This window comes from Mugil cephalus, chromosome 13 (assembly GCF_022458985.1).
Source record: "Mugil cephalus isolate CIBA_MC_2020 chromosome 13, CIBA_Mcephalus_1.1, whole genome shotgun sequence".
Classification (NCBI taxonomy): domain Eukaryota; kingdom Metazoa; phylum Chordata; class Actinopteri; order Mugiliformes; family Mugilidae; genus Mugil; species Mugil cephalus.
The window spans coordinates 26,020,518-26,034,948 of NC_061782.1; the positions used below are offsets into that span (position 1 = coordinate 26,020,518).

Sequence of the window (14,431 nt, forward strand, 5' to 3'; positions counted from 1 at the left end):
AGCCTATCCACCAAACCTCTCTGTCAACTTTGGACTCCTTAACATCCACTCACACACAAATAATTCAATTCCATTCAAGTTTGTTTATATAGCATCAATAACAATACAAATTGTCTCATGACGCTTTACAAAAACTGACCTGAAACTTCCAGAGCAAGCCTGAAGCCGGTGACAAGGAAGAAACCTTGAGCAGAACCCAGCTCATATGAAGGGACCCATCTGCTGAAGGCGAGCCAGGTAGAAACAGAGAAGATAAAGAGAAAGGAAGAGCAGGAGAAACAAGATAAACAAACTTCTGTCATAGATACTTTGGCCTGGAGTGCCGTGACGCTCCATAAACTACATCTGCCCCAGTCTTCATGGCCTCCTGCAGTTGTCCACTCCTAACTAGATGAACAATTCACCAAACTGCTGTATAACTGATTCTGTTATACTCACACACTGTCACATAAGATCATCAGCTATGTGTTATATTATTAGATTCTACGTGTTTCCTTCAGCTTCCCTTAGCCAGGCCAAAGACAGAAGACAGACGTTTGTTTGTCTGTTTCTCCTGTTTTCTTTTCTCTACATTGACAACATTAATCTACCTGACACCAGAGATTTTTTTTCATGCCCTAAGTAAATTGTGTTCAAACATTTAGTAATCGTGTATGTTTTATTTGGTCGACTTGAAGGCGTTTTGTAAATTGTTTCCGGTCCAGGCTGGGGCGTGCGGTTTGCCTGCTTGCTGCCTTTGTTGGTGTTTTCCCGTGCGGTAAAACATTTTCCTCTCCTTCAGCTCAGGATCTTTATACCTTTTGGAAAGGATAGTCCATCTATGCACAAATCACGTGACAATTTCTCATGTTTAGGTTATTTATTTGGTACACAGAGAATAGGTATTGATTCACTGCTGAGACTTCAGCCTAATCACCTTAAGGGTAGGAGAGGGCCAAAAAGCCACAAAGCTTACACAATGATCTTCTCTAGCTTGGCTTCACCTGTAGAGAAGGGAGGAGCGCTGCCTCTCATGTGTCTGTGAATTTCCATGTCTAGCCTTATCTGGTTTCCACCTAGTGAAATATTGCGGTGCGATGTACCCTAGTCTGTGAACAAGCTGCAGCAAAGCGGAAAACAACTCCTTATATGGTGAGATAGCAGAAGTAACATTCTTCTTGTTTTTCCCAGTGTTATACACAGGCTGAAGGCCTTACTTAACCCCTTAAACCCCAACAGTAATGACTGAAGGTCATTTTGCAGTGCGTTTGTCTGACTGGTCAGAGTGATTATTTATGTTGATTGATGTGAAGACTTTTGTGTATTGTTTGTTTTGATGTATCGTGAGTGTGAGTTTAATTCTGGTTTAATCCAGTCTCTGTTGTAGGTTCCAGGGTCAGGTGGCCAGGTGGCAGGTGTGGTTCCTCCAGGTGTGTGGAGGTGAGTAACGGTGTGGGGTTCCCCTTGTAGGCTTAGCGGCGTTCCCCTTTGGGTTCGTGATAGTGTTGTGGTGACATAGTGGTTGAAGCTTTGTCTTGGGGGCTTGTCCAAGGCTTTGGGACAGTTACTAGCTTGCTAGTAGCTCCCCTATGTGTGACTGGTCTTCAAGATAGTTGAAATGGCTGATTGCGAGACATTAATTGCTGCTCCGTCAAAGGTGTTAGAAAAATTTACAAAGGAGAAATTGGTTAAATTGGCTCAGCGTCATGCAGTGGCTGGGGGAGACCACAAACATAAGGATGAAATTAACAGTGCACTTAAGTTAAGTCTGATTCGGCCCCGTTGTCTGCATCTGCCATGTCCGTGCCTGCCCATGCGCAGGGGCTAACTTTTTAACAACAAGGGGAGCGCAGGGGCCCAAAACGGTCTTTAGAAAAAGTGCCCCCCCCCCCAAATTACATCCGTGCTTCACACTATATCACTCCCATCCTATAGGAACTTCACTGGCTCCCCATCAGACAAAGAATTTGTTCAAAACCCTTCTGTACACCTTCAAAGCTATCCACAACCTCACTCCCTCAGATCCTCCTCCTCCCTCCACCTCACTGTCCCCTCTGTCCCCCCGTTTTCAATTTCCACTTCGTTCGTCCGCTGAGGCCAATCGGAATCAGCGGCAAAGGCGCCATAGGCTTTAATTATCTTTATATTTATTTCTACATTTCATAGAAAACATAAAAACAAATAAATTAAACAACACACTTCTGTAGATGGTTGGTGACAATGGTGACAATTGTTCCAACCATTGTCAGCTTTCTTTTGAAAAGCTCCTGTCCCAGGCTGTACAATGTAAAAACATTGTCACAGGTAATGTTGTGGCCACTGAGGCCTTGTGACGTATCTAGCACCACTCTTGTCCCCTGGTTTCTTTCAGCAGCTCCTCCTTCCAGTTTCCCTGTATAAATTTGCATGTTCCATGCATAAGATGAAACAGTATCACAGGCAGCCCAGATTTTGATGCCATACCTTGCTGGTTTTGAGGGCATATACTGCCTGAAAGGGCAGCGGCCTCTAAACCCCACAGGCCGTTCATCCAGTTACACTGGGCCCAGGGTTATAAAGACAGGGATGTCAGTCCACTCACTGGTCCCACACATTGCGGATTGCTGCCAACTTGTCCCCCCACCGACTAACAGGTCTTGATTCCCGGTTGTCAAATCTGAATACATGGAAGCTCTTCAGAGACATTGTGGCTCTAAAAATTGCTCTGTGTGGTGTGTGTGTATGTGTGTTTGTGTGTGTGTGTTTGTGTCTCTGTGTAAGACCATATGAAGGATGTAAATGTGTGGGGTATAGTAGCATGTGTGCTATTTTGCTTTTGTTTCTTTATACATGTTTATCACCGAAAATAAGCTAAGGCCATTGAGTTTCAGGTAGAATAAATGTGTACTTGTACCATTCTACTTCTTGTAAAAATCTGAAACAGGTCAATTTGACTGAAAACCATATAATGGTTATGTAGCTGTGTGATGTTGCTGATATTATATGAACACGGCATTATACATTTTGGAAGAATTGATATGGATCGAAGGCAAGACTTTATATGCTGGATTCGGGTTAGCATTTCGGCTTCGCTATTGCGAAAATACGTACAATGGGTTTTATGTTAACATAAAACCCATTGTACTTATGTTAACATAAAACCCGATGGACAAGATGGCGGCGCATGTAGTTGCAGCGGCTCATTGCTCTCTCGGTCGGTGCTATGTTTGGGTGTTAGTGTACGTGTTGATTTGTGTTCCGTACTCTTCATGTTGGACAAACAACATATACAGTCGGGACTATCTCCTGACGATCGGAGCCCGCTACGAACAAGATGTTACAGCTGATTTTCAACGCTTGTTCAACATACCGGGGGACATAGCGAGGACCCCCGGCGCGCCGTAGATTACCTTCCCAGCAGGGAGGAAGCGTCGGCGGCGTAGAGAGAGAAGGCAGAAGCGGGGCTGCAGGGCCGGCGCGCTAGCAAGGCTACGGAGACAACCACACAAACCACCGCTCCCCAGCCTGTTTGTCTCCAACGCCAGATCCCTTGCAAACAAGATGGATGAACTGAGACTACGGGCTGCATCTCACAGCGCAGTGAAGGACAGCTGTATTCTTCTGATCACGGAGACCTGGCTGCATCCAGATGTACCGGACTCTGCCATCGAGCTAGCAGGCTACACAGTACAGCGCCACGACAGAACGGAAGACTGCGGTAAGAGCAGAGGAGGGGGGCTCTGTGTGTACGTGAACAACACCTGGTGTACCAACACAGCGACTGCCATCAGCCACTGCTCCCCAGACCTGGAGTATGTGACTGTTAGATGCAGACCAACATACCTCCCCAGAGAGTTCACCGTAGTCATGGTAACCGCTGTTTACATACCACCGGATGCTAATGCTAAAACAGCTATTGGACTTTTGCATGGCAGCATTAGCCATCTGCAGAGCATCTATCCAGATGCTGTGCACATCATAGCGGGGGACTTCAACCATGCAGACTTGAAGACAGCGCTCCCCAAATTCCACCAGCATGTAAAGTGTGCTACAAGAGAGGCTAACACCCTGGACAAAGTCTACTCCAACATCAAGCTAGGCTACAGGGCTAGACCACTCCCACACCTGGGTCAGTCCGATCACTTGTCCCTGCATTTAATTCCTGCTTATGCCCCCCTCAGGAAAACTGCTCCAACCATCACCAAAACCATCAAATCCTGGCCCGAGGATGCGACACAGCAGCTGCAGGACTGTTTCCACAGGACAAACTGGGATGTTTTTGAACATCAGGACTTGGAGGTTTTTACAGACAGTGTAATGTGCTACATCAAGAACTGTATAGACACTGTAGCTGTGGATAAACGCATCCGGGTCTTCCCAAACCAGAAGCCCTGGATGACTCGGGAGGTCCAACAACTGCTAAAGATCAGGAACACCGCCTTCAGGTCTGGGGACTGGACCGTCTACAGCACAGCCTGAGCTAACCTGAAGAGAGGCATCAGAATGGCTAAGTCTGACTACAGGAGGAGGATAGAGGGCTATCTTGACAGCAACAACAGCAGGCAGGTGTGGCAGGGAATCCAGCATCTCACCAACTACAGGACCAACCTCGCAGCTGCGGAAGACAACGCCACGCTGGCAGAGGAGCTGAACCTCTTCTTTGCCCGCTTTGAGGTGAAACCAACACAGGCAGCCACACTACATCAAGCGACCCATAACACCATACTCCTCGTTGTAGAGGAACACGAGGTGAGGCGCACACTGCGGGCCGTCAACCCAAGGAAGGCTGCTGGACCTGATGGCGTCCCTGGACGTGTCCTGAAAGACTGCGCCGATCAGCTGGCTGGGGTCTTTACCAGGATCTTCAACCAGTCCCTAGCCCTGTCTACAGTCCCATCCTGCCTGAAATCTTCCACCATAGTCCCCATACCCAAGAAACCACACATTTCTTGCCTCAACGATTACCGGCCAGTGGCACTAACCCCTGTGGTGATGAAGTGTTTTGAAAAACTGGTCCGGGGTCACATCACAGCACTTCTTCCTCCTGGCTCTGACCCCCATCAGTTTGCCTACAGAGCTAACAGATCCACAGAAGACGCCGTGACCACAGCCCTCCATGCTGCTCTGTCACATCTGGAGCAGCAGGGGAGCCACGTGCGGATGCTCTTTGTGGACTACAGCTCTGCTTTTAATACCATTCTCCCTCACAGACTGGTGGACAAATTGGGGGACCTGGGTCTCCCTCACTCCACCTGCATGTGGATTCTGAGCTTCCTGACCAACCGACAGCAGAGAGTTAGGGTGGGAAAACATACATCCACTGCCCTCAGCCTTAGTACTGGCTCTCCACAGGGCTGTGTGCTGAGTCCCCTGCTCTATTGTCTGTACACATACGACTGCACCTCTGCCCACCACAGCAACACCATCATCAAGTTTGCTGATGACACCACAGTGGTGGGGCTCATCTCAGGAGGCGACGAGTCCGCCTACAGAGATGAGGTGGAGCGGCTGTCAGTGTGGTGCAGGGAGAACAATCTGCTCCTCAACAACTCAAAGACAAAAGAACTCATAATAGACTACAGGAGGAAAAAAACGGACATTACATCACTAACCATCGGGGGAAAATGTGTGGAGAGGGTAGTTGACTTCCGTTTCCTGGGGGTCCACATTGAACAGGGCCTCACATGGAACGCAAACACCTTTGAGCTGATAAAAAAGGCCCAGCAAAGACTGTACTTCCTGAGGGTTCTCAGGAAGAACAATATCAAGGAGAAACTGCTGGTGTCCTTTTACAAGTGCTCCATAGAGAGCATACTGACTTACTGCATCTGTGTATGGTACAACAGCAGCACTGTGGCTCAAAGGAAAGCTCTCCAAAGGGTCGTGAATACAGCCCAAAAAATCATTGGCTGCCCTCTCCCCTCACTGGAGGACTTGTACAGCGACCGCTGTTTCAAAAAAGCACAACACATCACAAAGGACACTTCTCACCCCGGACACTCTCTGTTTGCACTGCTGCCTTCAGGCAGACGATACAGAGCAATAAGAACAAGAACTAACCGTCTCAGAGACAGTTTTTACCCAACAGCTATAACAAAACTCAATGCAATCAAAACAACCCTCAATCAATATGAATGATGTGATGTGTGAGAATGTGGCTATTCTTATTTATTAGTTTTGTTTGTTTATTTATTTATTTATTTTATTATTTTTATTTTGCACTGGCTGATGGCACTTTTAATTTCGTTGTACTCGTGACAATGACAATAAAGATCTATCTATCTATCTATCTATCTATCTATCTATCTATCTATCTATCTATCTATCTATCTATCTATCTATCTATCTATCTATCTATCTATCTATCTATCTATCTAAACCCGTCAAATTTTTGGACAATCAGAAGTTCTGTTCAAACTTTTGACCATACAACTCCTAATACATACATGTACATACATGCAAATTTTATATTTTAAATTCACTTTCCAGTGATATGGAGAACAACTTTAAACTAAAATCCAGCTGCAATATTCCTGAGACTCTCATCAAAAACCTGCAGCTATATAGAACTTTATACATGTTTTCAGTGTTTTCTTCAAGTCCACTTACAGACTTTGCGGTTGACAGTTCCACAAAAAAGACATGAACCTGAAAGTATAATCTTCAAACAACAAGATCAGACAGGTTGACACTAAAGTAAAAATGAAGTAAACAAGTTGTCAGTGAAAGGAGTTGAGCAACTGGCAAGCTGTGAAAACTCCCAGGATATTGTTATTGTTGTGTCTCCAAATAAAGTAGTGTGAAACCATCTACAGAAGTGTGTTGTTTAATTTATTTGTTTTTATGTTTTCTATGAAATGTAGAAATAAATATAAAGATAATTAAAGCCTATGGCGCCTTTGCCGCTGATTCCGATTGGCCTCAGCGGACGAACGAAGTGGAAATTGAAAACAGGTAGAGAGTCAATATTACGGACATCAGAGGGTAAAGAGTTCCAGAGCTTGGGAGCAGAGTGGCTGAATGCTCTGCTCCCCATGGTGCTGAGGTGAACAGAGGGGACAGTGAGGTGGAGGGAGGAGGAGGATCTGAGGGAGTGAGGTTGTGGATAGCTTTGAAGGTGTACAGAAGGGTTTTGAACAAATTCTTTGTCTGATGGGGAGCCAGTGAAGTTCCTATAGGATGGGAGTGATATAGTGTGAAGCACGGACGTAATTTGTGGGGGGGGCACTTTTTCTAAAGACCGTTTTGGGCCCCTGCAGTTTTTACCGTCCAAAAACAATGTTACACTACGGGTCCCCCCCACTTCTGAAATCAAAATTTCATCCTTGGTGTGAAGAAAGGGTTTTGGTGATGATTTGAGCAGCAGTTTCTCAGTCTGCTGGCGGACCATTGCTCAACTTGTGTTGTGGCCTGTATCTCACATTTAAATTTCTCATGCTCCATTTGCAACAATAGAAGCTCCCCTTGTTGTTAAAAAGTTAGCCCCTGCGCATGGGCAGGCACGGACATGGCAGATGCAGACAACGGGGCCGGAACAGACTTAACCCTAACCCAGACTTAACTGACCTTCAGTCATTACTGTTGGGGCTTAAGGGGTTAAGTAAGGCCTTCAGCCTGTGTATAATACTGGGAAGGTGGGGGTAGGGCCAGAGATGTGGAAGTTGCAGTGGAACTGTTTAATTGAGTGGAAAAGAAGAAGGAAGTCCTGTTTTAATATTTCAGACTGTTGTTTTGAGATATCGTTTGTGCCAACATGTATAATTATTTTATGGGCTTCGAGATGAGATTGTATGATGTCCGGGAGTTTGTCCAAGATGTCCAGAACGGTCGCACCTTAAAATGATAATATGAGCCCTCCCCTCAATCTTACATTCCTCACGATGGAGTCTCCAATTAACAGTGTAGTTGGAGGGGGCCTGATCAGCGGTGGAGACGTTACCAGAGGTGGTGGAGATGATGGAAAGACGCGGACAGGACGGAAGCAACTTGATGACATTTTTAAAATAAAGTAACGATAGGAGCCACTGTTTGATTCGACAACTATGTCGTGGGTAAATGTGCAGTTAAATATAATGCAAAAATACAAATTTAAATGACTAGCTAACAATCCGTTCATCAGTCAACTTTTTATGTCAAATGGCCATTTTTCCAGTTTTTCGGCGGCCGGCTCACAAAACTCCAACTATCAAACTTAACACCGCTAAATAGATAGGAAACAGTAAACTTCTTTAAAACTGTACTTTTTAGCTGTAAAAGGAGAAAGTTTGTGCCATGTGTTTCTCTTTTCTACAAAGCACATTCTGTTTTATTCTGTATGGAACCTCATGAAGCAGTTGCTGGTGGATGTGATGGATGTGGTTTTGTTCCAAAACATGTGGGTGCCTGGTAATCCAAACAACGACATGTACACTGCTGTACCCATGAATTGCTCCAGTTCTTTAGTAGTGAGGTTAAGGGGCTTGTTGGTGTCACACTAAATGGCATATAAATTTGACTACTCTACAACTACTTCTAGAATGTCTTCAGAAAAAAACATCTTGAAGTATTCATAGGGGGACTTGATATGGTCTGATTTTGGAAAGCTGGCCTGCCATTCTGGGTAATCAGTGATGTTGGCACTGTGGAGTGTTCTCCAATGGGGTGAGCGTAGAACATCTCCCTGTGATACTTCATCATCTTCATTTTCCTCTTCATCCACAGAAGAAACCAGTTAGCATCAAAAGAAGCTAGTAAGCATAAAAATAGAATAGGTCATATATACCTCTCTTCACCCACTGATGCACGCATGCACAAGAAAAATAAAGAAAAACACCATCTGTCACTTTTTAATCGAATGAATTTGATGGATCAAAGTGGGCGTGACCGATCAAGTGGGCGTGACCGATCAAGTGGGCGTGACTGAGGAAGTGGGCGTGACTGAGGAAGTGGGCGTGGCTGAGGAAGTGTGCGTCACCAACTTTCAAGGTGGGCGTGACTGAGGAAGTAGGCGTCAGCAACTTTCAAGGTGGGCGTAACCAACGTTGATTGGATGTTGTGGCATTTCACTTTCCTTGGGGGTAGGAAGTCGGGGTCTGTGTGAGAATCTTTTTAAGATGAGTCAGCGGGGTCACGACCCCCGAGGTAGGAAGTCGGGGGGTATGTGAAAGCATTTTTATTACCTGAAACAGCGGTGCCACGACCCCCGAGGTAGGAAGTCGGGGATTATGCGAGAATCTTTTTATTAGGTGAAAAAGCGGTGTCACGACCCCCGAGGTAGGAAGTCGGGGATTATGTGCAAGTATTTTGATCAGGTAAACACAGCGGTGTCAAGACCCCCGAGGTAGAAAGTTGGGGGGTATGTGAAAGTATTTTTATTACCTGAAACAGCGGTTTCAAGACCCCCCGAGGTAGAAAGTCGGGGGGTATGTGAAAGTATTTTTGTTAGGTGAAACAGCGGTGTCGCGTATAATACCGCTGGTCAGTCGATGTCATACGCGCATTTCATCACGGCCTGCCGCTGAAGACATCACATCAGTCCTGCCTGAGAGTCTCCAAAGAAGCTAATTATCTTTTTTCTGGGGAGGGTAAGTAATCTCTGTACCTTTATTAGCGGGTGATTCCTTTTACTACACCTAACATAGTTTTTCCGAACCTGTTTTTCAGAATAAAGATATCTTTTCGTGAAAGCATCAAAAATGGATTCTTGTATGTAACATTTTAAGACTTACATGATTTTATACATGTTTCATTGTTACGGTATAAGGATAACACAGGGCCTTTCTTCCAGACACTGAGAAAGCGGCCTTCTTTTGCCGTGCATATGATGAGGACAGCCAGGGCATCTTATGTAAGGCAGTTATTTCATTCAAATGAGGCTATACATTTTACAGAAATTTACAAGAATTACTCTTGTATTTTTTTTTTTTTTTTTGTAGGCACCCCTGAAGTAGTCCCATCCACCGCATCTGTATCAGTTCAGAATGGTTAGTTACTTTCCTTTAACAAAAAAAAAACAAAACAAAAAAAAAAAACAAAAACAAAACTGCATGTGTGAATATATTTATATGTGTGTGTGTGTGTTTCACTAAAGTATTATAATAATAAATTGTTTTCTGGTTATAGTATATCCTTCTCAGACCGTAATCTGGCCAGGGAGCGGACTGTTTGAAGGTAGAAGCACTAACACTCTTCCGCTTTCCTTTGACTGTGTATCCCAGAATGTATGTGATAGATTCTATTGACTTGTATTATACTTTAGCAGGTGACGAAGCAATACTAGACAGCGTTTTGGATTACGAGAACGAGAGTGGACTTCTATCTCTATCTGAAATTCATGCAACAGACAGGCCCGAGACACCTCCGACTAACGGTAAGAAGAAGAAATATAAATTTTAAATAAATAAGTAAAATAAATCTAAACCCGTCTCTCTCCATTTTGTAGAGTGCAGACCAGAACCCGCTCACAAGGTGGACAAGGCTACTTGTACCAACGAAGACGGTGTCTACCCGCTACTCGTCATACCCGACACGCCAGAAAAGCAAGTCAGACAACCGGCTAACAGTAAGAATTATTATTTATTTATTTTTTTTTAAGAAACTAAATGATTATAAGTAAGCCATGTCACTCATTGTGATATTTTAACATGATTCTGATAGCTAAAGAAGCTGACACTGACGGAGGACCATCTGGATCCGAAATTAGCATACCAGAAGCGCCAGAGAAAGCCGTGACTGACGGTAAAAATAAAATACAAATTTTATACAAACTTAAAATAAATAATAGCTAATCAGCTAAATAAAATAAATACTTCTTTATCTATTCTGTAGACTCCAGGCCATACCCCAGACTGAAGCATTCCACTAGAAGAAGCGGCAGGAGGAATACGAGGAGATCAGCTTCAGGACGTCGGGGTCTATCGAGAGGGAAGGTTGTGAAAACTTTTTGGAAAATACTGACTTCTGTTTGTGAACTGACCTCAGCGTTGACTAGGTAGAGTCGTGTGTGTTGTAATGATGAATGATCAAGGGGAAAATTCGGTCTCGCAGTCAGCTCTGTTATCTTTACAGTCTTCGGTCTCGCAGTCAGCTCTGTTATCTTTACAGTCTATGGTTGAAGTGTTAAGCGATATCCCTCACCCGCAAACTTTACCTCCACTGGTTGAAATACAACAACAATTAGAGATTTCAAACGAGCCTCAGGCTCGCCACGAACCTTCGGATTTACAGAATTTGGAAAGTATCGATGTAGCCCTTCAGCGTTTAAGAGAAGCTCCGTCCAGTCCTCCATCCCCCGAGCTTTTACCTCCGCCGCTTGAATTACAGCCTTTAGAGATTTCAAACGAGCCTCAGGCTCGCAACGAACCTTCTGATTTTCAAAATTTGGAAAGTATCGATGTAGCCCTTCAACGTTTAAGAGAAGCTTTGTCCAGTCCTCCACTCCCGGAGCTCTTACCTCCTCCCTCCCAACCCCGCGTCGTTTGTCCGTCTAATGTACCATTACCTCGGCCGACGCAGGTTCCCTCTGTTCGTCCAACCGAAGATTCCGTGCCTGGTCCGTCTAACCTTTTACCCGTAAACGATCCGTTACCCGGTCCGTCCTCGTACTTCCCACCTACAACACCAGCCGCTCAGAGGGGTGCGGGTCAAAATCCTGAATCCCCCGGGAGGGTCTCCAGAGATAGGTTTAATAACATTGAAATAAGACAGATGCTAAATTTCAACTTTCCCAATCCTGTGAGTAATTACGCAGAGTTTTATCTTAATGTGATGGAGACTCTCCAAGCAGCGGTTGAACGGGCTGTATCCTATGCCAGACAGGGGGATGTGCTGCAACTAGAATTAAGGGGGGAAAGATCAAACAGCGCCTCTGTCATAGTCACACACAACGGCAGTCTACCTCTAAACCATGTTCAAGAGGCTCTCGACCGCCTTGTGCAATCAAACATGGCCATTATGCCGGAAGATGAGATGGAGTTACTTGTGCAGGTGGTACGTAGTCCTAGAGGGGGTGTTAAAAGAAAACTGCAAACCATTTTTGACGATGAAATCTGCAGGAAAAAAGCCCATTGCCTGAACATTGTCATCAATCCTGGCAACCAGCTCTGCTTTGCCATTAACCTCGCTCAGCTTTTAAACCGTGAATTAACCACGCGTCAGGCCACTGAGCACGCTAAAGTGCTACAGAATCATGCGGGGTTAGCGGACGACACGCCTGTGACTTTTAATGATATTATCAAATTTGAACAGGCTTTAGATTGCAAAATCGTCGTCTTCTTCAGAGCAGACGGTGAGCGGGCCCTGTCTAAATTCCAAACATCTGAAGGAATGCATCCTAAAACCCTCTATCTCTTCCTCCATCAGAACCATTACTATGGTATCACCAACCTGAAAACATTTCTAGGTGCACGGTACGTCTGCGGTTACTGCCACACAGGTTTTACTAACTTATGGCAGCATCAGTGCCCGGGCCGTTGTTCTGTATGCTTCACCTCAGACTGCACAAAAACCGAGACTAAACTGATTAATTGCCCCGATTGTAATATGACGTGTCGATCCGACACGTGTTATTTAAAACATAAAATACCTCGTCACCGCCCCACCGCCGGTACAGCCGCCAGCAACTGCGGTACAATTAAAAAGTGCAATACCTGCAAAGTGGTGTATTACTCAGCCATCAGCGGCAGCACCCAGCACAAATGTCGAGCTAAGACATGTCCGGTCTGTTCCGTAAAGGACCCGGGCGAGGATCATCTGTGTTACATGACTCCTTTGAAGGTCGAGACTGATTATTCGAACCGCATAGTGTTTTATGATTTTGAAACATTTGTAGATGGAACAGGCAGACACATCCCATTTTACATCAGTACACAGTCTATGCTTGGAAAGAAGTGGGGTTCCTGGGGCATGAGTTGCACAGCTAGCTTCTTTAAACACTTCAGAAAACAGAAATACAGAGGCTGCATCTTCATAGCTCACAACGCTAAGGGTTTCGACAGTTACCTGCTTCTCAATCATATAATTCAGCAAGGTATGGCACCCCGTATAATCATGCAGGGCAGCAAGGTGTTGCAGATGGTGGATGAGGCGTTCCGTCAAACATACATTGACTCGCTTTCCTTTTTAACCATGCGCCTAGCAGATATGCCCGCAGCCATGGGCCTCGATGCTGTGAATGCTCCACGCGACCAGGAACTAAGCAAAGGTTTCTTCCCCCACCTTTTCAGTTCAGAGGCTCACTTAAATTATGTAGGCCCTTACCCTCCCCCAGACACTTACGGCGTAGACAGGATGCCTTCGGACACGCTGAAAAAGTTCAATGCCTGGTACGCCACCAAAGCTGGCTGTACATTTGATTTCAAAAAAGAGGCGGTGCTTTACTGCAATCTCGATACTGAAATCCTGGCAGCATCATGCTTAAAGTTTCGCGAAGAATTCATTCGAGAGACACGCGTTGACCCCTTTACGTGCATTACAATCGCTTCCGCCTGTATGAAAGTCTTTAAGACAAATTTCCTCCCTCCAAACACTCTGGCTCTACCGCCCGCCGATAACTACAACCGGCAATTCAAAAACTACTCCGACTCTGGCATCCAGTGGTTAGAGTGGGTCTCGCAGAACGAAAACGTCGCTATTCGACACGCTCTGAACGGAGGAGAGAAAAAACTGGGGAAATACTTTGTGGACGGCTATGCAGAGACTGACGGTGTTAAAAAAAGCATGGGAGTTTCTCGGGTGTTTTTTTCACGGCTGTCCAAAGTGTTACTCGCCTACTGAAGTGAATCGTTTGTTGCAGACTCCCTTTGAGCAGCTCCACTCAGCCTGGCAGGCCAAGCTGCTGACCCTGCGATCGGAGCTACACGTCTCGGTACAGTTCATATGGGAGCATGACTGGATCCGAATGAAAAAATCTCATGACGGAGTGAAACAGTTCCTCCTTCAGTATAGTGCACCGCAGCCCTTAAAACCTCGCGATGCGCTGTTTGGAGGTAGAACTTGTCCCATCCGTCTGAGGTACACGACAAGTGACACAGAGCAGGTTCGTTACGTCGATGTTACATCCTTGTATCCGTACGTTAACGCGCACTTTCACTACCCCCTTGGCCACCCCGAAATTATCCGTCAGGGTTTTAAAGATCCGCGTGAGTACTTCGCCTGATTAAAGCTGTCGTGTATCCCCCTCGGAAGCTATTTCTACCTGTTCTACCGCATAAAACTGAGCGAGGTAAACTGGTGTTTACTCTCTGCCGCGTGTGCGCTGAGATCAACCATCAAGCCGGTTCGTGCATGCATAGTGACGGAGAAAGAGCTCTATCCGGTACCTGGACGACGCCTGAATTCACGAAAGCCCTAGACAGTGGATACCGTGTAGCCCAGATAACAGAAGTCTGGCATTTCAAGCAAAAGAGTGACTCCATTTTTAGGGGCTACATCAACACCTTTCTGAAGGGTAAACAGGAGGCTTCTGGTTTCCCCCCGAAGCATCGGATGAGGCTAG

At 45.5% G+C, this 14,431-nt stretch overlaps 1 long non-coding RNA gene across 1 annotated transcript; it reads left to right on the forward strand.

Annotated features, from left to right (window-relative positions):
- The first annotated feature begins 9,769 nt into the window (after positions 1-9,769).
- On the forward strand, positions 9,770-10,812 carry LOC125019198. The gene is made up of 7 exons (XR_007114043.1): positions 9,770-9,784; positions 9,873-9,920; positions 10,060-10,107; positions 10,196-10,306; positions 10,379-10,498; positions 10,594-10,674; positions 10,765-10,812. It is a non-coding gene; the product is annotated as an uncharacterized LOC125019198 (long non-coding RNA).
- Positions 10,813-14,431: the final 3,619 nt, after the last annotated feature.